The 23,830-nt window shown below is 42.4% G+C and overlaps 1 protein-coding gene across 4 annotated transcripts in view; it reads left to right on the top strand.

The window, feature by feature from the left end:
• The window catches only part of Ten-a (Teneurin-a transmembrane protein), a 495,126-nt gene that overhangs the window by 130,399 nt on the left and 340,897 nt on the right, over positions 1-23,830 (top strand). For all 4 annotated transcript variants that reach the window (XM_076532164.1, XM_076532165.1, XM_076532166.1 and 1 more), the window contains exon 2: positions 1,094-1,129. The gene's annotated coding sequence lies outside the window, so the exon portion shown is untranslated. The remainder of the gene's footprint in view (positions 1-1,093; positions 1,130-23,830) is intronic.

Raw genomic sequence — 23,830 nt, 5'->3', positions numbered from 1 at the left:
TTCGGAGGACTTAATAATAAGTTATTTGAAGCGCGGCGTTAATGAAAAGCCAGCGAAACACTCGTCGATCTTCCACGTCCCGTTTGTAATTTGAAGTCGACTGTACTTTGATCGAAGACGACGCGAAGTAGTGCAAGTCAGTAATAATGCGGTCTTCGATCACCGTGCCGGTAACACCTTATAATGAGCCGCCTGTCACGGGGGTCACCGACGACTCTATGAATTTCATTTCACGAAATGTCTAAAAAAAATTGCGAAGAAATAAAAAAAAATGAAACTATTCGCTTTAAATGGTCAATTAATTTGTAACGACTGTTATAAGTCTTACTACGTGTCTCGACATGGCAGTTATTTTTATTGTGACGATAAACGATTTAAACGGGTCAGTGCAAGTCATGAAACCTTAGTATGTAAAATTGTTTAGCAAATTAATGCAACGAAATGGAATGGAAGTACCGATAGCATCTGCAGACCTTTCAACTCGATGTTGCAATCAAGGAATATTGGGTTCATAAAGCTTTCGAGCTGCTAGTTGCTCGAGTTATAAAAGGGTCAGAAAGTGACTACATTTTTACGTAAACGTTATTTCTATCCACGTAGTTTGTACACTCGATCTAATCCGAAAATGGTCACAATTTGCGAACACGTAGGAAACTGCTAACGCGTAAAATTATTGGGGATTCATCGAAGGGAAACGGCATGAAATATTCAGTTGTTAATTTTGTTGATTACCGGTACAGTAATTTTCGGAATGGAAGTATGGCAACTGAATTACGCCACGTAGTTGGAAAGCACGAGCCGTCCTACGGATGATGAGTTCGCGTCCACTAACCTAGTTTCAAGTTAAGTGATGGAGCTAGATTAGGCGCAATAAATTATACTTGGTCAGCTTTAAACTTCTCTAATCTCCCGAATCGGTGTAGATCAAATTCGTGCGATTTGAAAAATCTCGAAAGAATTTCTGAACCTGCTATCGTTCCATTATTATTTGCTTTGGTAAAATATAACTCGATCGTAAAACCACTTAAAAACGAATTATGCATGAATGTTTACTGTTACATATTGCGATTTCAAGTGTATGTATTTTTTGCAGGACGATTGCCGATCTGTCCAACGCTAAAAGCTGCAGGTGAGTTGAACAAACGTCAAACATTTAAATCGCGTGTACAGTATAAAATGTGTTTAATCCAACAGCAGTACTTCGATACAGAAATAATCGTAAATATAATATTTTTCCTGACCCACATTTTTTTAAAATTGATTTCCTTCAATTACATATTTCTTTAGAGGAAGTAAAATTTGTTTCAACCGTTTCATCGCGCAATGTTGCGATAGAAAACGGCGCGCTAAAAATATTTTGGCGAAGTTTATTTTATTATCGCAAATACGAGCGTTTGTTTGTTCGTGCACCTAAAATGAACAGGTACGATTGATCCTCGCTTTGTTCGCTCGGCCGTTTCTGCACTTAACAAAAATCGGGATGGACGGCACAACATGTTTTTCATTGGCGATCGGAAACCTGACGGTCATTCTGGCGGAAAATCGAATATCGCTGATATCGCCGCCAATACAGCTATCAACGTTCAACGATCAAAGCACTTAGGTTACGCTAGCCGTGAAAAACTCGGGGAATTGGTAGAAGGGAGTCGTTTCATTCATAAAAACGATATTTAATACTCCGTGTTGCAAAGTGTCGGTAACATCTGAAATATCGAACTAAAATTTTTGTTGTTAAATTAAGAAATAAATGGAGGATCATTAATTTATATAGTATAATATAATAATACTTATTACGCGATTACACAATTATTTGGAAAGCGAAAATCGTGAAATAACCGCGTTAAAATGCTTGGTATGTATATATGCGAGTAGCGTAACCATCCAAAGCGTATGGTTTCCACGTTTCTGCCCGCATTCTCCCGAAACAAGAGCAGCCGGCACAGAAACACGCGTTTATTTGCGCCGAAACAGGCGTAGATTATACGCGTTGCAAACTTGAGTTCGCGCACGTTGTCCCGTTAGAATCGACCCTTTTCGAGGCTTTCGAGTACGTCCCGCAACAAAATGTCGTAGCAATGTAAACGCGCCCTACCAGTCGAAAGCTGGTGTCGCTTTCAAAGATGCTTCAACGGTATACTCGCGGTATTAGAGCCCGTGTTCCTCGCGTGTACTCTGCTTTCCATGAGTATTCTCTTCGTTTACAATGTATCTGTGTGCGAAAACTCGTTTCACGAAGCAAGAACCATGTGATTCGAATCCCTTTGGGACGAAGATGGTGCGAACGATGCAAGAAAAATGTTCTTGTTTCTTGACTTCTTTAATACTTTTATTCTCGAAACCTGATTCTCAATCCAATCAAATGTACGTTCCTCATTTCTGTGTCAGTAGGGATGTAACGAAATATCAGCGAGTTACGTTCTTGCTCGTTTAGTGTAAATTCGCACAAGTATGTCGTCTCTCGAACAAAGTTGCAGACGTAGCAAAATTTTCCCTAAGTACAACCTCAAAATTGTAACACCGTTGCATCGCTAACGCCATCACCTCGCCCAATTCTCTGTAACGTTCCAAGCGCAAGACTTCGACGCCAAAATCGACGCTCTTTGTTCGTGGGTAGTTGTAGCGGAACGTCGGAAATCTGATTTACCGCGGGTAAAATCGTGTCGCGAGACGCAAGAAGAAAGCCAGTACCCAACATCCTCGACGATCCTGCGCTCGTGGGCAAAAATTCTGACGCAGTTGTTCCTTGAGGAGAAATGTTTTTAAAAGGTGGCTAGCGATGCGCGGGCTCACGGTAATTAAGCATCATGGCTGTGCCCAAGCAAGTCCGCAAACCGGCAGTAAAAACTAAACAAATAGAGGACTGGCCGCGACGAAATACGCCTGGTTGGAGCCGGGCTCTGGACGAGCGCACGGTACAGCTTGAGCAAACACAAAAGCTCACGGCTAAAGACAAACAGCGAAGACTGTAAGCTGCAGCGTAGCTTCGGGCGATGCGGCTTGTGTGTGGGAGGAAGGAAGGAAGGAAGGAAGGAAGAAAGGAAGGAAGGACGACGGACGAACGAAAGACGAAGGCAAACGGTGAAAAGAAGAGACAGAAGTTCTCGAGCGACGTCAAGACGCGGATAACGTTGACACTTATACCTAACAGCCAAAGGCTTGCGACCCTTTCGAACACGTTTCGCCTATATGCTCGAATAAATGCGATAGAATCGTGCCGAGAGATGTAAGGACGAGCAAAAGACGAATGCTCCCCGTGCAACCGTCGTCGGAGCAGGAATTATGACTGTGAAGCGAACCGGATGAGCTTCGTTTGAAGTTCTTGTTGAGCAGCGCTGATTGGTGAACTGTCGGTGACGGTGTATTAATATTAAATTGCTGACTAACTTCTGTTTCACTGATTTCGTACAATTAGCGCGCGCGCACACCGACGAATTCCGCGTTTTCTAAAGAGCCAGGCGACTTTTTGAACGGGGTCTAAACCGTCTTACGGGATTAGTCGTCAGGTAGCTTCCTCGTTTATTTCGCTACCAAGTTTCTACGATTCAAATTTCAAAAGTTCGTAAATCCGATAAAACATGCAGTAGATAACTAAAAAGCAACGAGAGCGTTCATAGCAATTTTTCAAAGAAGAGTCTACTTTAATCGACAGTGTACAGCAGAACGCGTCAGTTCCGTTTATTTATCTCGTTTTTGTTCGTTCTACTTCAAAAGCTCTTTCTATCCTATTCAAGAGTACAGTCAACTTTTTGATACGCGAAACAACAAACAACACGCGAACGCGTTAAAAAGACCGCAATAACAGCAAGGGTAGTTTTTGCAATTAGCGATATCAGCTGCGTAACCCGACGCGTTGTTTATGCGCGCCTTGCAGCGCCGTTCCTCCATTTCTGGCATTTCGCCAAATTTCCACACCCCTTTCGCCTCTTCTTCTCTCTCTCTTCCGCACCAGTTTTTTCCTACTGCCAGTGTATATCGACGCCCATAGCCGGTCGCGTTATCAAACGATTTATATCGGTGTTTTGCAAAATTTGTGGAGCCACGGTTTGCGAGCGGCGTAGGCTCCACTGGCAGCCAGTGCACTAAACGTTACCGTGGAAAACGGATAACGTGGCCGGGGGTTGGGATCGTGAAAACTGGCCACTGCATCGTTGCACAGGCCAAAAGGTATCAGAACGGCGTATTATCGCGTTTAATCTGAACCCTTTGCTACGGTTCGGGGGATACAACCCTTATCCACGCTTCCTACCAACGGACAATTATTCCTTAACGCGGTAAAAAGTGGCTGCTGCGATATCGCGTGACTGGATAAAATATAGCCTCTCTACTTTTTCTCCAGATGAAGGCGGCACATTAGAGAACGCGAAAGATTCTGCACCATGACGATTCTATTCAGTTGCAAAATGAATTTATAACTTACTGATTCTATACTGGCTTTGTTAAAAATCATTTCTCTATTTTGTTCAAACAAACAACTCTCTATCTGCAATGCAAAACAGATCAGCGATGTAACAAAGCATTTCTGAGACAATAACTGTGGTTATTTCAAACTTCAAAATGCCACACGCTTCGGGATTTCTCTGTGAGAGATGTTGATATCTTCCCCATGCTCCCAAAGCAGTCATCGGCATCGAAATCTGTTGGGTTCGCAAAGACCCGCATCGTCATTAAAACCGTCTAATCGAGAATCTTGAAGTTGAAACGATAATTGTTCAAAGAGAACAGACATCTCGGGTCGATATCCTTTATCTCGGCTCGGTTTCACCGGTTATCAGGAGGGAACGTACGCGGTAACTGTCCAGGGCCACGATTCGCCGCGGTTAGAAACCTGGAAAACATTTCGCACAAAAGAAAGCCTCGAAGCTGGCGTTGCAGCGTTCAGTTGCCTAGATAATGTTAATATCCGGCCCGGTTTTCTAATTGCCAATTATTTCAGCTTATTCCGCTCTTTGTCCGCCAGCATTATCCCTGCCTTGGTGGCAGCCAGAATTCCCCGAAGAATTCCTCGAACGCAGCTGCACCCCTTTATGCAATCGTCTTGGGCTAAGACCTCGTCGACTGTTACGGTTAACCAGCGAAAGAACTTGGTTCGTTCAATGAACCGAGTCTTTCTTTATCTGCTGGAACGCTGGCTAGGCTGCCGCTTAAATTCGAGATCAGATTTTCGTTGGATGATTCTACGTTGCTCTGGGGTACGATATCGTGTCACCTTACCAAAGTTTCATAAGCGACACTCGGAGACTCTGATTATGTGCGGTCGTTAGATTTCATCGCATCCGATGTCACATTTAATTGTTACGTATTCGCGATAAATCGTTCGATAATTTTTACGTAATTGCAAGGTGAAACTTGCGTGGTGACGCTGTTCGAAATCCTTAAAAATCCCTTGATTAAACTCGGTTCGATTCGACCGCGATAAATATCTGATCCCACTGCAGACAAAAGTCTAAACGATGGAAGCAATGAAAAGTTCATTATGATCGCGATTAAACGCGAGTAATCGTCGAAGTTTGAGCGGATTAAAGCTAGTCGTACGGACGAAAGGATACAAAAATCCTTCTTACCTCGATGATTCTTCCTGCTCGAGCGTCGAACCAGCTTCGACGACGATTTTATCTCCGGTCGCGCGTTTAATAATGCATAAGGGGCGGAGTGTTCGTCGATGGTCGCACTTCCAGCCACTCTGGTCACCCTTCGATCGGAAAAGAGCACGTTCGTATTAATTAGAAGACGGGTAATGGGAATTAAATCGACGCGTTTCTGGAAAATGTGCTACGAGGATCGAAGAATTATGAAAGACCGAGCTCCCTTAACGATTTCATCGTTGAACCGATGCGTGCTCGCGATCTTAGGTCCCTTGGACGCGCTGAGTCAATATTTAAAGGATCCTGGATTCGATAAGGAAATTAGAATTAATATGGAAGAATCCTTTCGATTCCCCCGGGGCAATCGAACGAGTCGGTTTAATTCTGCAGAGATAAAACGGACGTTTTTAACCTTCTATTTTGATAGCAATCTTTCAAGAGGTAATCGAGAAAAATTATTTTTCATGAATCGTTCGTAATCTTTCGAGATTAGTAATTGCTTCACGAAGAAAGTTTCTCCAAGACAGTTAATAGAATACATAACCAATCCTTTTAACATCGAGTTGCATACAGATATAGAAAGACATACATTCTTCGACAAATGTTGATCTTCGTCGTCCGATTCTTAAAATAAGCTTTATAAACGTTTCGTAGAATAGTACCATGTTCCTTATCGATCCTCCGGTTCTGGTGTTTTCTAAATGCAACGAGAACCAGCAGGTCTGCGTGTAAAATTAGGGTCAACACCAGCGTGCCACGCGCCAACCGCGTTTACCGGAACAGAATGCGGTATTTGCGGAGATTCTTGAAATTACTGGTGACATTCATAGACGTTGCTTGACTAGCAACGAGAATTCGATGTATAATTTTGCTCGTGATACTCCTTCGGCTTAATAACGCACCGTTCTCGGATCAATTTGTCGTAACAAGGTAGAATTTCTGACATCGGAATAGTCGGTGTCGGAACCAGTAGCGTTGAAAACAAGAACAAGCTTACCGTAGCCCGTTATCGAAGCGCTACGGGGTCAAAAGCCGGTATTTTTCCTCTCGCAGTTGTCCCCAAATAAAAGCGAACTACTGGGATTTTTTTTCATGCGAGAGTTTTTCACGTGGACGAGAAACGAGGAAGCGCTAGGATTTATTATCTCGTCGTTCGTTCGCGAATGAATCGCAACTTTTTCGTAAGGCCCTGCCGAGAACAAAGCTCGACTATAGATTCCCTGATCGGAAAGACAATGGAATTAATGGGCGACGAGAAGCGACTGGCAGAGAATTTTTCCGTCCACGATGTCCTGCCTCGACTCGCCGTAAAATAACTCCCCTACGCTGGACGGATATCGATAGAACGAGAAAATAGACTCGGTTAGAGGGAAGAGGAAAGGAGATAGAATGCGCTGGAATCGTGAAACTTCACCGAGAATTCCAACGTCGGACGTGTTCAAACGTTATCGGAGGGTGGTCATCGCCCTACGTCGTTCGAATACAGACTATTATGCCGATTCTTGGGCCAGATTTATGTTGTGGTCACCAGAAACTCTATTTTCGAGGGAACTTTTGACTGTACAGAGCACTACGTTATAACTTGAACCTTTAATTTTGAAATCTATTGTAAATATTGGTCAAGTTGAGTTCTGTGAGAGAAATATTAAGAAGCGATAGGATAACTCGAGAATCGAGCTGGTAGATAGATCAGAAAATTCGTTCCGTTTATTCGACTATCGTCGAACCAATTTACTCACGATCCATTCACGTAAACAACACACCGTTACCGTCCAAGCGGTCGCTCGTTTGCGAGATCTATCCCACGATCAACTCTATTCGAACCTTGCATCAAATCCGTCCTTGTTCGCAATTCTGAAACCCACTATCTCTCAAATCGTTCCGGGGCTTCGACTTCGACAATATCCCTTCGTGACCATAGGACGTGTACGTCGAGAAACGTTTGCAATATTACATCGTGTTGATCTTGCATATACGTGACCTATTACAATCAAATTGAACCTAATTTACTGCTTTAATTGTTAAACATAATCTTCTTTTTATTATGTTGAGAAGAACATGCACTTTGTCGTCTACAGAAACCGTTTCACCACATCGCGAGTTTATAGACGGTTAATGGATGTTGCGTGAGCGATGTATTTTAGATGATTCCGTAATTAATAATGGAATGGATTTAGATTCAGGGATTGGGCTACCTAAGCAATTGGTCCTTCCTATGCAATCCATTTAACAGCGAACCTTGCCTCTTAGTCTCTAGCTTCTCGACCAAACGTAACTGGAATACAGTTTCGCCTCAATTTACATGATAAACGATGATTTAATTACGGTTTAATAATTCGCAAGTTTATCTTACAAGTTCATTCGCCACAGCACTGTTTATAATAAAATTCATACATTATTGCTTTATAAAATTTATTAATGTCTTTCGAGTACTTATCGTTATACAACAGAGTTTCAAGAGCTCTCAGTACGTTAACTTTATCCTTTTCATATCGCAAAACTGTGCGTATAGATAATTGTAATTCGATCATTCGTTTCGGTTCATTGATAAAATCGTTAACACAGAAACGGTAATAAATATCGCGTTAGTTTCATGAAACGTTCGGGAGTGCTTAAAATATCAATAACAGGTGAAAATGGTTAACGAACGCCGAGTACGCAGAGCAAGAGGGACAGAGGCTCCCGCTTTCCCTCGTTTCCTCATTTTCCTTCAATCAGAAGATTTTACGCGTTAAAATGAATCGCTAAGTGGAGGTCGAACACGCGGTGAAATTTTATTCCCCGCTTCATCGAAGATAAATTATTAAACGAACAAGCGGATCCGATATACCGTGCAAAATTACTCGCGCATCTTATTAATAAAAATGAAATCCTGTCGTTAACTGCAACGATTCTCCTCCTCGCTCGATTCATTTTTATATTTAGTTCTTTCGTAGTTCATCGATGACTAGGCTCCTGACAAATTACGATGCCGTGTACGGAAATCTTGATTATTTGGACGGAAGTGAAATTTCTCGGGAGAACCAATCGAACCTTTCTTTCCTTTGAAGAAAAGTTCCCGGTCGAGACTCGGGGAAAAGTTTATTGATGGAAGTAATGGAACTCTTAAAGTAGGTCACACCAAATATATAAATAAACGTCGCATATACTTCAAATACTTCCGTAGAATTGACGAAAGATAGCTTGATATTCTTTTGAATAAATAGAAAAGTCGATAGAGGGCAGAGCAAGAAATCTGATTGTAAGGATATCTAGAAATCTTGATAAATTTAAAGATGTAGAGGAATTAGAAACCTGAAGACGTAACCGATCGATAGAATTAATTAAATATTCCCATAAAGAAAAATACTCTGGTCAATGAACCCATGCAACATATATTTCTGAAGTAGCCATGCATCATTTTCGATTCGCGTATATCCTTCCCAATTAATTTGTCATAATCGATACTCCAATTACTATCTCAAACTACTGTCACACAGCCACGAAAGAACACCTCGGTGTACCGTTCGTTGCGAACGTACCTTACTCTCGACTTTCGTTTCACTGAAAATCATCCGTACAAAGAACACCGAGCAGACAGCCGTCGAAACTCGTTCCAGCAGGTCGAAGCCGCATTCAGGTCAGCGAAGATTGCTTTCAAACAACGTTGGAAAAACGAACGGATCCACCAATAAGCACACGCTTCAGATGGTTTAGACGCATGAACATTTCAATTCATTTTCATGGTCGAGCGTATTACGAGTTTTTTCTATTTCCGAATACAAACGATCGCGGTGCTATATACATTTGACATTTATCAAAATTATCTTTGATCAAAGAATGGACACGATAATGCACCGCTGTGATTTATAGATATCGCACTTTCTTGTTATGGTGATTAATGATTACTAGACTGCTGATATACCGAGGTCCGTAGGTAAATCATATAACCTACAAGATCTATAAATTATGCGAATTATGTTGACATCGCGGACCTCGATGTATCAATTCATAAACGCCTTTAATGAGGAATGATCGATGTCATGGTTTCAAAATGGTAACCTCTCAAGCATCCACATATTTCTGAATAGAAAGTGCGGTATATTTTAATTTTTTTCATGAAAATTTGATCCGAATCTCTGAAAAATCGTGGAGCAGCGTGCCTATTGATGCGACAAAGGGGTTAAGAGTGCTCCGACGATTACAGGAACCCAACGTCGCGATGTTCGAACGATCGGACGATCGCCGGCGGCGTTTAATCCGTCGGAACAACCGCAATCGGATTTCGTGGCAACGATTATGCCGTGTTCGGACCGCAAAGGCGCTTTGGCCCGAATGCATCCAGCCACGGTGAGTTTCGCCGACAAGTGGGACGAAGACACTTGAAGCATCGTTCACGGGCTGACGAGCGAGGCACGTTAATGACGGTGTTTTGCCGGCAGCCGCGCGAGAATCCGTAGGACGCGTGTATAGCTGGACAAGAAGCGGCTGCAGCGGCTGCGAGGATAATTATGCGGCAGTTTCCAATTACGAGTAACGCCCGAACGAACCCCCTGGCAGGAAGCTGCTATTGCTGCTGCCGTTGCTGTTCTCCGCGTTTGAGATACGAGCGTCGTATCCTTGCGCTCTTTGTGGAACCGGAACTTTCACGACGACAATCGATGTTCTAAGATCTTGGAGATTATTGATCTTTGTGCACGTTTCGTAAGTTGATTCGATGACCGAATCGATTGTGTTTCCATTCTACATTGTTAGGAAGGTATAAACTGTTTGTGTACGACAAATGTGTCATCTCCAAATTTGATCTTTAAGTTAGGACTTGATCCAACTCGCTCGGAAAGTAAAGTTATAAGGACTTTCATCGATACGATGAAGTGTCGTAAAATAGCGATTCGAAGTTCGATGGAATTTAATGCAGAGACGGTTCTAAAAATGGCAGATTGCCAGTTACCGGAAACAGGCGACTCAAAGTGAAATTATTCTTGAAATAGCTCGGGCGAAGATCACAATTACCGGCACTGTCCGAGAGGGGACAGGAAATCTGAGACCGAGTTTCGTCACCATAGTTCCTTCAAGTTTAACGCGCTGTTATTAAAGCGATAAATCCCGCATAGGACACACGGATTAGATCGACTTTGTCAGCTTTGCTAACTGGAGCAAATCAAAGTAAAGTCTGTTTTGTATCCGGCGATAAATGGTTGTTCTCTTGCTGGGATTCTAGGAACGAGCGAAAAATGTGTGATCCATCATCGGGCGGGGGAAGGGACGAGGATGACAAACGAATTGAATCGAGGAGGAAGACCGGTCGATCGATCGTTGGCCCGTTACTAACGAGTCACCAACAGTAGCTGACTTTTTCGCTAGGAGGAGAATTCTGGAGGACGGTGCAACTCGATCGCGGTTACAGACAATTTCGACGTGGAAACTTGCCGGCAGAAGGGAAAAGCCGTAGTCGTTACGCTGGGAATAAGCGGAAATCGAAATTGACGCAGAGAATTTGCTCGCGGACAAAGTTCGTGGGAACTGGGACGCGAGGCGGATGCGGCGAAGCCATGTTGACGAAATAAAATGCGGAATAAAGTTACGCCAGCTCTGGGATCAGATTTACGAGCTTCTCCACGGATTTCATTTACAATTGATTTTATTCGAACCTCCGAGGAGAACCTACCTCCTCGATACTGGGGTTATTGCAATTTATTTAGAGATTAAATTGTTTTTTCTGCTATTGTTGGACACTTTTGAATCTCTGTGGTGATTATTGGGATGCAATCGTATTAGCTGATACTTTAACTTCGTTTGCATTGATGAAAAACTATGGACTTTACACTGTCTGTATCAGCGGTTCTCGATTGCTGAAACATGTGACATGAACAGTATAATTTTTCTTCACCATTTTCTGCATTGAACGCAAAGATTTTATGTTACAATTTTAAATGGATAAATGGAGCGTAAAAAATGATCGAATCTTTCCAAGTTTTGTCAAAAGAAAATTGAAAGTGAACCCTCGGATTAGCAGAAACTTTCAAGACTAGATTTTGCTTCTCGTTCTTAGTTTTCGCCGACTATCGCGCGATACTTGACCCAATGTACCCACGCGGACAGCCTAAAGGTACATCGCGTAAGAAACAAAAGCGAGCAGGAAAATTTCACGAGCGAATATTTGCGACCAAGATATTTAAATTCTACCGGTGCAATTAACACCCGGGGTTTCGTTCTCTTGTCACGAACCTTTACAACTTTCAATTTCATTTGTAATATCTGCTACATTATCTTGCGAACACTTAAAGTTTAATTTGGAAGACGGTGAATTTCCGGAGGAATTTTAAAACAGCAAACTGAAGGCTCAGATTAGACAGTAAATGTTTGATACCTTTAATAATTTACATTGTAGCTGCAGTAGTCAACGCGTTGGCGTGAATCTATAGTTCCCAAGAGAAATATTATAAAACCGTGAGGTAGATTCCCTTTTTATCATTTCGGTTTCTCTTCCATTATAAGATCTCCAAGGTTCACCTCGTTTCTACGAAGTTCGCATTACAGTAAAATCTTGATATTTTTCTGTTGTATGAATTTCCGTCGAATAAAAGCCAGATATCGATCGTTTCCGAAATTTAATAGATTCGTGTTATTGTTATAAAAAGAATGAAGAATGCAATCTTTCTGAAACGCAATCCGTTGATTCGTTGATGCCTGTACAGAAAAATCGACAGTGTTCGATCTTTTTCATTCCCATGAAATTCTTCAGAAAGGTCGCTGTATGAAGGCATACTTCCGCTAGACTGACAATTGAAGAAGAGCTCCAGCGACTTTGAAAGCACTTCGCAGTCTGTTAAAGGGACTGCCTGTTCAATTTGATCGCCATTGAGTTGACTTCACTTTGCTTAATGAAACAAGAAGAACTTGGATTGCTCACAAGGAATCAAACGGGATGTTATCAACGTTAGTTTGTTATGTTGCATTTACAAGACGTTCGGAAACATAGTAAACTTCGGTACAGAAGCAATAAATTAATCGATAATTCTGTACCACAAATTAAAATGGTAATAAAGATATAACAATTAGAACTCTGATCTAGGAGATCTGTAGTTTGAGACAGATATTTGTTCCTTGAAGATCTTTTATTGTTTGAAGTACTATAGAATAGAACAATGAAAGAATTCGCCCTTGAATCTAAAGTTCAATGCCGATAGTGCACTCGTTTGTATCCACATTTGTTCATCGAATCATGAGAGTAGAATCACGGTGTATGGTCCCTGACAAATAATTTTTGTTCAACCTGCACACAGGTCGACTATTGAATAGATCTGCTCATGGAAAATCATTTTGCAAACTCGTCAAAGAGGTACTAAAAAAAAATCGCTTCGTTTCATTGTGCAAAGCTCTCGAAAGCATTCATCCATTCAGCAAATCGGATTGGCAATCAGCAGCGAACGTTACCGGGAGCCCGGAGATAGTCGAACGTTGTTTGTTACAATATTCCGTAACAACCGGTAAAAGCGCGCAGTTGAGCGAAACGTCGACACCGTCCGCATTTTCGCGCAAACAAAATTTACCACCTTAATAACATTGGCCTAAACTCGGCGCAAACTCGACGAGTTACGCGTTTCCCGCGAATTTCTTCCGAACAAATCTTCCGACAAGTTTCGCTCGCGAGCCGGAAACGAGCGTGCACCCCGTGACACAACGAGACGTCGCTTTGATTCCACGAGTTTCCCAGCCCGAGCTAACGCTCCGGCAGGAGCAAAGTCTAATCCATATCCTAGTCGGGATGAAATTTACTACTTTAATAACATGGGCTTCCGGCGCCTACGGTGCGCGACCACATCCGCGCTACGTTTATGCATAGGTGGCCACACAAAGTCCTATGACTTGCCAGCAGCCAGTGTCCGACTAGCAGAAACGATTTCGAGTATTTGGGTCAAGTTGTGCGCGTTGTTTGTTGCCGGGTAGCGAGCAAGCGCGCTGCAAACGTAAATCCGACCAACGCTGTCGGAAAAGTAGCGACGCTAATTTAACGCCGTAATATGATAGCTCGGAGTTCTACACGGCCTTGCCTGGATGATATTTCTACGGAACGATACGACCACTTTTCGACCGACGACAACTGAGACTGCTTGACACCGGAATTTCAGTTTGTTCGCAGTTGTTTCGCTGTTCAACGCCGTAATACACGCTACCGAGGCTAGAAATATGTCATAGGTTCCATGTTTATCTCTTTCGGTGTCGACCTACGACATTACGTGCTGCCAACACCGCTGTCTTCCCCGCGAAAAATATGCTTACGTTAAGGACTTCCACGATTACGCTTGCAAATATAAAAATTCAGAAATTATAAAATTCTATATAAATTATCATAAGGAAGCCTGTGTTGCATTCGAGTGTACACGAGGTTCACAGGCGCGATAACAGGCTACTTTAAGTTCGATCTCGTTCGATCATGTCACAAATTGTTTTCGTTTTTCGCAGGATCCGCAAGGCGCAGCTAGGCGCAGACTCGACGTTCGCGCCATATTGAAATTTACATAGATATCCGGCGTATATAGCAGCTTACGTACACTCGGTTGCACGTGTACCTATACGAACGATGCAGTGGGGTGGGAAAGGTCTTAGGGTCTCTATTGGATTACAGAACAAGCGGCTAGCACTCAAGCCTCCGTAACCCCCGCCTTGCTCGGGGGCAAAGTAGTTTAGCTTTCGAGTATAGCCTTACCTATCTAGCCTTAGCTTGCCTGTCCATCCGTTACGTTATGTATCCAGGATCCACCCTAACCCTGCTGCGTCCTACGTCCTTCAACCTTCTTCTCCGCCTGTTTCTTCTTTCTTCTTCTCTTTCTTCTTGTTCCGTCTGGCTGGAAAAGTTCCCGCGTCACCGTCCCACGCAGGTAAAGAAAATAAAGGAGCGGTTACCTCGACCCAATCTGCACCCTCGCAATTTATGCGTGTGTATTAGGGGCGTGGGAGGATACACGGTGCCACCCCCCTTTTTCATTTATCTTCCTCGATACCTCGCATTCGGAGGATCGATCGAGGCGAACGCCGCTGTGTTCCATGATGGGTTTTCGAGAATGCGCATGACTCGAGATAAATCGGTTCGTTGTTTCGAGAAATGTGTTTATCAGGTGTTTATGGGGTGGTGAATGAAATGTTTCTTGACGTCGCGGTGAACCGAAGTATGGGGTCAGGGTATATCGACTTTAACCTTCCCGACACGACAGTTCGCGCGACCGGTAGAAACTTGGGTTCACATAAATCTTGTCGCAAAACATTTATGAAATTCTGTTCTATATAAATTGTAACTCCTTCCGGTTATTCGTACGAGACTAAATTTTCGAATGATTAGAAATTCAGACTCATAAATTTGATAATGTTGATGCATAGAGTTTAAAACGCCAACTTCGTAATTAGTGGATAAAAACGCCTGTTGCGACTAATATAGCCTGCTATTAGCGCGTATAGCTGGCGTTTCGAACACACCCTCGTGACGGCATAGTTTGGCAGGGGTAGCAAAGCAAGGGTCGTTAAGGGCACCTTCAAAGAGACTTTAGAGGGAATACGTTGAAAAATGTATTCGATAGAGGCATCGCTGATGTTTGAACTGGCGACGATGATAAAGAGTGATAAACGAGAAGGAAAGCGATCGGGCGGCTCGAGAATTTCTGAAATATGTTTCCCTCGGGGTTCGGGATCTTTTCAATTTCACCGCTGCGAATATTCACGAGGAAAAAACAAAGAAACTCGTAAGCTAGATATAATCAGGATTATATCGCTTAAGATAGAAACTTGGCTGTTTTCGCTTACAGCGATGCATTGTTTTTATTCGAGAAAATGGAAAAAGGAGAAGGGAAAATAGTAAAAGGAAACTGGATGGACAGAGCGGATTACGGAACGTAGAAACAGCTCGGAATGAAAATCCGTTTGTATTGCTTTTAACGGTATGAAACGCGTGAAAGGATACTTTTAGCCGTGGAACATTAATTTATAAATGGATACAATTTCATTAAGCGCGTAAACAACGGGTCCCGGACGAAATCGGAGTTTCCCGTCGGTCTTGTTCGTTGAACAAACGATCCGACGCGAGATACGTTTCCTAAATACGGGACGAGGTATTTTCGTGATAAATAACGTCGCATTTGTAAGGTCGTTCCGAGAGGAATGCCGCTCGACCGCCACAAAAGAGATAATAACTCTTTAATGCTCACTCTGGCCGCATTCCGCGTAAATCCACGCCTTGCCTCCACGAATATGCAAATAATTCCCATTATCGCAACGTGTGCCCTGGGAACATTCGACTCGCCGCCCATATTTATCGCGATCCCTGATCTCGCGAATTTTGCCCGCCTCAAAAAACCATTTTTTCATCGTTATTCGCACGTTCGACGAACGCTCAAACCCTCGTTTCGATTCGACCTACCCCTCCCGACCTCGCGCAACCTTCTTCGCTAATACGAATTTAATGCAACTCCTCGATGCGAACGTAAGATCGCTAATCCTCCGTTTGCAAAAATATTGCCAGTTTCGTAACTGGAGCTTCGATAAAGCTAACAATTTATGTCGAATAAATAAGTGGAGCATCTGGGCATGTTGTTTTTCTCAAAATGCTTTTAAACTGTTTGTAACTGCGATTAGTCTGTTTTATAGTAGATTTTGGATTAAATTTAGAACAGCTTCTAAATTTTCGTGTTCGAGTACCGGTAACGAAACACCTTGAATTTTCCAGATCGTTACGGTCAACCATATTTTGTTATTCGCTTTTCACGTCGACGTTGCAGAGTTGTTTGAGATAGAAAGTAGGTAGAAAAATGCGGAATATTTGAGGGAGGTTTTTTCCGCTAATACAAATAGACGTTCGAAATAAAAACGTTACGTTCACGACGATTGCTTCATAAAATGTTAAGAGAATGAAAAACTTGTTTGCATTCGAAATTGCGGAGTGAAATATGATATTGGGTTTGTACAGTTTTTGTTTGCTACATTTTCGTTCGCGAACAAAATTTCAGTGTTAACTGGGATTTAATAAATAAGAACGTTACGTTGCCAAACATTTGATTACAAAATCGGAATGGCTGAATTTTTTCCATACGTTTCCATTTGCGTTCGATTGTTTATTCGATTGTTTCACTAATTAAAACGTAATTAATACGTGTATGTTGCAAGGTAATTTCGATCCAACTATAGAAACGAAATATGGGAAATATAAAATGCTTATTAGTAGATTAATTCGACATCTCCGCGATTTTAACAGAAATATAATCCCAGTATCGCGTTCCACTCTGCGATCAAATTATCCTCCCTTTGATTTAACTTCATCGCATTTTCGATAACTTGGAAGTTAATAATTTTCCACCGGTTCGACCATCGAACCCGTGTATCATCGTTTTTTCACAGAGGTTAATTAAAAATCAGCATCTCTTTGATTTCGCCGAAAATATAACCCCCGCGTTACGTTCTCCGATGATCCTCTCTTTAATTTAACTTCATCGTGTTTTCGATAACGTGGAAGTTAATTTCCCGTCATTCACATTTTCCGGAAAAATCCATTCTCTGGTAATTCGCTGTCATCGTTAGAAGGCATTTGAACGAGTAACATATTTCGATGACAGGTTTCGAACGAAAGGTACGGTAAATTCCACTCGAAAGCATCGAATCTGACTTACATGAACAACAATCAAAGGCTCGCTGGTAGATCCCCGATAAAGGGGGTGGGTTTTCATCCCGACAACTACGTGGAATTCGTGGTATTAGAGGCCCATCTCACGTAGCAGCTCATCAGCAGTTGAATTGGCCACTCTACCCTGGCATCGAGTTTTCTTGACCTGGAAAGTTCAAAACGCTACTTCGTACGGTACGTGTGATTACGGTACATGTCATACGAGGGTAATTTATTTGCGGCATCGTCTGCCCATACGCTTTAACATTTTCGATGATGATCACCGCAACTGGGTCGTGATCGTGTTTACAATATTGCGGTTATCAAATATTCTCAACGAAAGGGTACTCGGAATTTCGCTGGAAGCGCTGTAACGGGTCTTATGAATAAAACAGAAATAAAATACTTCACTGTATTATACATACAGCATTTTGTTCGCGAGCAGAAATTTCATATCTTTTCATCCTTTCTGGGGCTACGAGGGACTAAATTTTACATTGTTGCACACAGTCTATGCATGTAATACCAGAGAAGTATTCTATTGTTACACATTTTTTTATACCACTGAATTACCGCAATATTAGACTACTGCGATAATTTTTAAATTTAGGAATGGTAAATGAAGTTAAGTTACAGAAGGTAACATGAACTTCGCGGAAGGCGAACTGTATGACCCATTTCTTTCCGTAGAATGATTCAAAAATAAAAGCTTTAATAATGTGCAGTTCAATTTCAATAATTCTATTCTATAAATTTCTTTCGTAAATTTGGATCAAACTAATTTTCTAAAACTAGTTACCGATGGAATGGGGAATGTTATGTTAGAATGATTGCACCGACTAGATATTGTCCAGTCGGTGAAGGCTGTTTCCAGAGGGTGCAGTCCAGTGGCTGAGAGGGTAAAACAGAGAAAAAGCAGGACTACAGGGTAGCGAGCGAGCGAAAGTCGATATTACAGGGATGATTTCGCAGTCGGTAAAGAAGGAGCGTACCTACGTGAGGGGTAGTTATTGCCGATCGAGTCGGGGATGCTTCCAGGGGTTGAAGTTGGGGCGCGAGTCAAATGATGGGGCTAGTTGTACCAAAAATTTGTCGTGATATCGCAAAATTAATTAAAACGATGTTGTTTGTCTACATCTGAATCTTTTCAATAATCTGCTTTTGCCGACTGGTATTATTTCAATGATACCGCATAATAATATTACAATTAATTAATATGCTTCGAAAGTAGCTGGAACAAATGGATAAAATGTTTTCACAATTGCGTACCAATGAATTGTGTTCCATTTATAATTTTCCAAAATTTCCATCTACATTGGAATTTTGTATTGGTCCATCTGCATCTTCCATTTTAACAGTCTATTCAGTGTCTAAATATCTAGATGTATAATAGATGGGACATGAAATATGTACCATGCTTTATTATTAAATGTAAAACTTATGAGCGAACGTTTAAGTGCTATCCAAAGTAAAAGCAATATCGAAGGAAAAAAGGTGTCTGCTTTTTTCCTATATATTCGACCAAAGAAAAACCATAAAAGACCTCGTATTTTACCACTAAAAGGATACATTCGTGTTGAGTCGTCGAGGCAGATAGCAGGATTGCGTACAAGCGGGTCGGATTATCGTTCGTATCGATAAAACGTTCCGGTGGAACGAAACGACGTGGCCGGATCAATCGAACCGCTGGGAAGTCAGCCTGCCTGATTTCGCCTAGCGCTTTTTAGTACGATGATGGTCATAAAAGCTTGAATACAAACACCGTCGTTTCACGGTATCGATCTCTTTCGCAGTTGCAGATATCTTTGCACGTGTCTTGCCTCGTAAACACCATGGTTTACCGCGTTCTGCAAATCTGAAGATCTCTCGCAGTAGAAAGAGTCTACGTTCAGTCAGACGTCTACCTGAGAAACCGTCTACCTGCTTTACCGCAAGATGTTTACGTATTTAAACGAATTTACAGTAATTATGAACAGTTTCGACTATTAGTCCGAGAAACCATTTAGCTACTCTACTTGTTCTCTGTATTCTAAAAGTCCTCGCGTCATGGTGTTGACTCGAAAGAATTAGCGAAGGAAACGATAAAATTTTAAACAGCGCTAAAATTACGCGAAAAATTCGAAACAGTAAATTGAGGCAGGAAAATTGACATTTAATCGTTCACAGTACCTCGTGACGTACTCCAGCTATTTCCACCGCATCGGCGCTTGAATATTTAAACGAAAAAGCATCTAAAATAGTATGCCTCTATATCAAAGTTCAGCAACGAGATTACGTGCGGACACGATACGAATCCATAAGAAAACACGACGGAAACGGCAGATAGCGGTGACAGGTGTGCGCACAGGGAGGACGGTAAAGTTATAGTATAGACGAGTCCCATTGTGTTCTTGCCCTTGGGTTATCATTATCGCTCTGTCTTCACCTACCTGCTGAATTATATATAGCGTAGACGGCGACGCGGAGGTCGAGAAACAGTCGTCGGTGACGGCTACCTCTGCTACAGTGTGACGTAAACGGTGGATAGAATATGCATGCGGTAATCTGCGAGTAAATGGGGAAGGGTTCGAACGTGCAATGAGAAGTATCCCACAGAGGGACTCTTGTCAAATGATCGATGAGACTGTCATCGAACCTGGAGAATATGTAAAGATACCGCTATCTTATAGCTACAGTAACTTCCTACATTATGGTGCAATCGATCGCTAGTCAAACATAGAAATATTAAAAATGAAATAATTTGACGTTGTTCTACGATAACTTTTTATATAATAATCGAAGTCAATCAAGATTGGAACTGGTGGATGTCGGAATTTAAGTAGTATAACTCAATCTTTGAATGGACATGTGGTATTTAAATAATGATCTTTGTATTGCAATAACATAAATAGTTACAAAATAATACAAGCATCGATTAAACAGACTGGTGAATGCAAGGAATGATGTTTAACACCTTCAAAATCTGGGTCGATGACTTTCCTCAAAAGCATTTCAGTTTTGAAGCTTCTGATTTTAAAAGAAACACTCATTGCGCGTTAAACGTCAACTTATTAAAAGGAACGTTCCTGCGAGTATGTAATTAGGTTTTTATGTATCTGTTCAAAGGGAGGTAGGGGTTATCAGCAACCGGAACAGCGGTTAATGTTATTCCCAACCTACTTTAAGTTCCTCTACATTTCTACCGGTTCTACGTAATTACCCATAGACTTCTGTCCTTTTAAAGCAAGCTACCTCACATGCTCTACTTACGTCCCTTTTCCATTCATTCTCTCTGACAAAATGACGAGCAACGAGCTGTAAAGCAGCCGTTAGAAAGCTCGAGTATTTAAGATGTTATAATTATACTCGAAAGGAAACGAGTCACCCGTTAACTCTGAGAACGTTTTATTTACGCGGTGCAAAATGAAAAATTATCAAACAAAAATCGGAAGGCACTGGTCAGAAACGAGAGCGTGTTCGCTGCTTTTCCTACGATTTCATTGAGCCTAATAAACACCATGCGACGTCGAATTGCGAATAAAATTCGGTTCATTGATCTTCGAATACAAGCGAATGGGTTTAGGCCAACGCTACGTTTACTTTACGATCGTAGGATGCTTAAGGATTCAGAAATGGCGAGGTGATTTTATTCCGGGTTTCGAGACGTAAAGCACTAGAAGATCGAGAACGTGGAATGGCAGGGAGCATAAAGTTAATCAGGCGAATAAAACGATAACGATAGGCGTAGGTTATTACTATGTTCGTTCGATCGTTAATTTTACTACATTATTAGGACGAATTTTCGATTTTGAATTAGTGTTGCATATTTTCAACTGCTGGTTGAATTAAAATATTGAAAATAAATATTTCAGCAACTATATAAACTTAAATACATTTTATTCAACGCTACTCGAAGCTTGAAAATGGCAAACAGCAGCTAAAATATTGATAATTACTAAAAAATCCGATGTTTGTTAATGCGACATCAACCGGCAGACCTTTCATCCGCATAAAAATCGTCCTCCCGGAAGCTGCGAAGGTACACAAGCAAGATGGAACAGGCTGAAAGGAGCAGGACAGAAAGGGGTGGCAATAATTACGCCTCCGTTGATACACGAAATAAAAAAAAAGATAAAGAAAGACGAGCAGCCAAGCCTCTCGCGCGCCTCGCATTTCTTTTTCCACTGACATTGGAGAGTGATTAAAAACTTGATCCTACGGTGTCGCTCCATCTTTATCCGTCCATCCATCCATCCTCTCCGTCTCTCAGGCTCGTCTCACCGAGCCCCTTCTTTCGCTTACGATATAGAAGAGCGGACAATATGGCGGTGTAATTGTTGTTCAGAGGGAGCCAGGGCTAGACGACGTTAGGGGTGGAAGAACAGGACGATGGTTAAGAAGAAGAAGAAGAAGTGGAAGAAGAAACGACCAAGAGGGTGGCGAAGGACAAGACAGAGAGGGAAGGTCCGATAGTGTCGGATTACTGGCGGTATTGTGAAGTCCCGGCGCGGTGGAAGAGGAACGAAAGGAGAAACGACGTTGCGGAGGGGTGGTCGAGGGAGGGAGAGAAAGCACGACGAAATGTTGAGAGACGGAAGAACGGCGGGAAGGGAGAAGGAAGAAGAAGTTATTAGAAATACCAAAAGAGAGTACAATACCACCTAGCTCGAAGTAAAAGAGTAAGGACGCGAAGGTAGGTTCACCCTCATTCCTCGCCAACCCCCTTCTGACATCGCGGCATCCTGAAGCGACGCCGAGGCGTAGACTTTCGAGAAACAACGGAGGGGTATCGCGCTAGAAAACGGAGAAGGAAAGGAAGAAACAGGTGAGAGAAAGGCGAGTGCGCTGAAATACGGAGAAAGTGAAACGAACAGGGAGGCCATATCTTGGCGCTTTCTTTATTTGCCGCGATTTATTTCACGATGTACACACGTACACGCACGCACGTAGACAGAACAGGATAGGATGTGCTGGAAGAGAGCAGCCAAGTGGAAAAATGTGATATTCCCTGACAAATGGACGATGGCGGCTCGTGGCAGAGATCTACGTTTAAATGCGATTGTTTATTTCGTGCTCGATTGCTCGCTAATACCAATTTGCGATATTTCGTGGCATCGATCGTTGTACGGCTGTGCTACCCTCCCGTACCTTTTTTCTTTTTCGGCGAGCGAGCGAGAGACTGGATCAACCAGTGACGTATCGATGAAATAATTTTCGAGATCCGATAGGAGTGGTGATCAGGGAACGAGGAGCAGGAAGAGCAAGTGGATTCACGATGATCGTCGATGGTGCGTTAATTGCGTTCCCTCCCCGCCTGCAAGTAATTGAGTCCACTCTAATATGATAATTTCGATGAACGCTTTAATGAAGTGTTCGCCGCCCGTTTTAATAACCGAGCCCGATTATATTTTATATGGAACGCGATTCTGCTCTGCCTGCGTTTTCAGACGCGATCAAACTTTGTTGAAAATTTGACGATCGCGCGTTTCCAAATTCTTGTAATTTCTGTGTCATTAATAATTTCGCCTTTTTAATATCGCTTCGTGTAATGATTCTAAATTCGGTGCGCTTCAAAGGATAATCTTACACGGTCACGTGTAACGAACCCTTATTTTCCTAAACAACCGTATCCAAAATATTCCACTTGAAATGTCGCTATCAGAAAGCCATCCCTCAAACCCTTTCAACATCGCGAACCGTGTCACTTCCGTGCCCCTGGGTCGTTAAGGCGATGTCAACAAGTAGCTGGAGCGTTTTCGTGAGCTTCCTCTGGCCGATAACCGCGCGTTGAAAAGTCGACTCGAGCATCCGCGACAAAAGAATACTCGTGGAGCGGAAACTACCAGGGGTTGGCAGCGAGTCGGTAAGTGTGAAACGAGGGAAATCGTTCTTCGAAGGAGGGGTGTTGTTCGCCTCGTCATCGAAAGGGTGAGTTGACGAGCGGAGGGGATGAGATATCGACGGATAGGCAACAGCATAGACGGTGGTAATTGTTATCCGATAGAGCCACCGAAAGGGTTGCCAAAGAATGGATGTGACGTCCCTGTGAGAACAGTTTCACCTATAATCGAATTTACGATCGGCTCTGAATACGACTGCACTTCCGCTACCAATTATTTATGTCATTCCGTCGAAATTGGAGCTGTCGATATTACCGATGTGTGTCTATAATCGTTATTGCATAAATTTCTAACAGCCACCGACTTATTTAATTTCATTTCGGATATCGACAGAAACTCTAATACCTCGAAAACTGTTACACACGGGTATGGAAGACCTCTGTTCAACTCTGCGGGAACTCTTAGAGAAGTTTGACTTTCGATTCGTTTAGCGTCAAAAATCCTCCAAAGGTTAATTCAACTATCAGCATTCGAAGGATGTAAAAAGAGAAATAAAGAACCATGATCTACGTTCGATCTAATACGTAGCTCTCAGAACGTGAAACGCAATTACGGGCGAAATCATAGCACGATCGAGGGAAAGTTTTAATTGCGGGTATCAATTCGCATAACTCCGTGTAGACACGCGGCACGAAGTTCACGGCATGATGCACGGCTGTGAACGTCAGCAGTCGTTCAAGGGAAATTGTAATTGCCGTGTTCATTAACACCGGAAATGACGGTAACAATATCCGGCATTTATA

The sequence above is a fragment of the Megachile rotundata genome, chromosome 5, assembly GCF_050947335.1.
Source record: "Megachile rotundata isolate GNS110a chromosome 5, iyMegRotu1, whole genome shotgun sequence".
NCBI lineage: Eukaryota > Metazoa > Arthropoda > Insecta > Hymenoptera > Megachilidae > Megachile > Megachile rotundata.
This window is presented reverse-complemented; position numbering and strand designations above follow the sequence as displayed.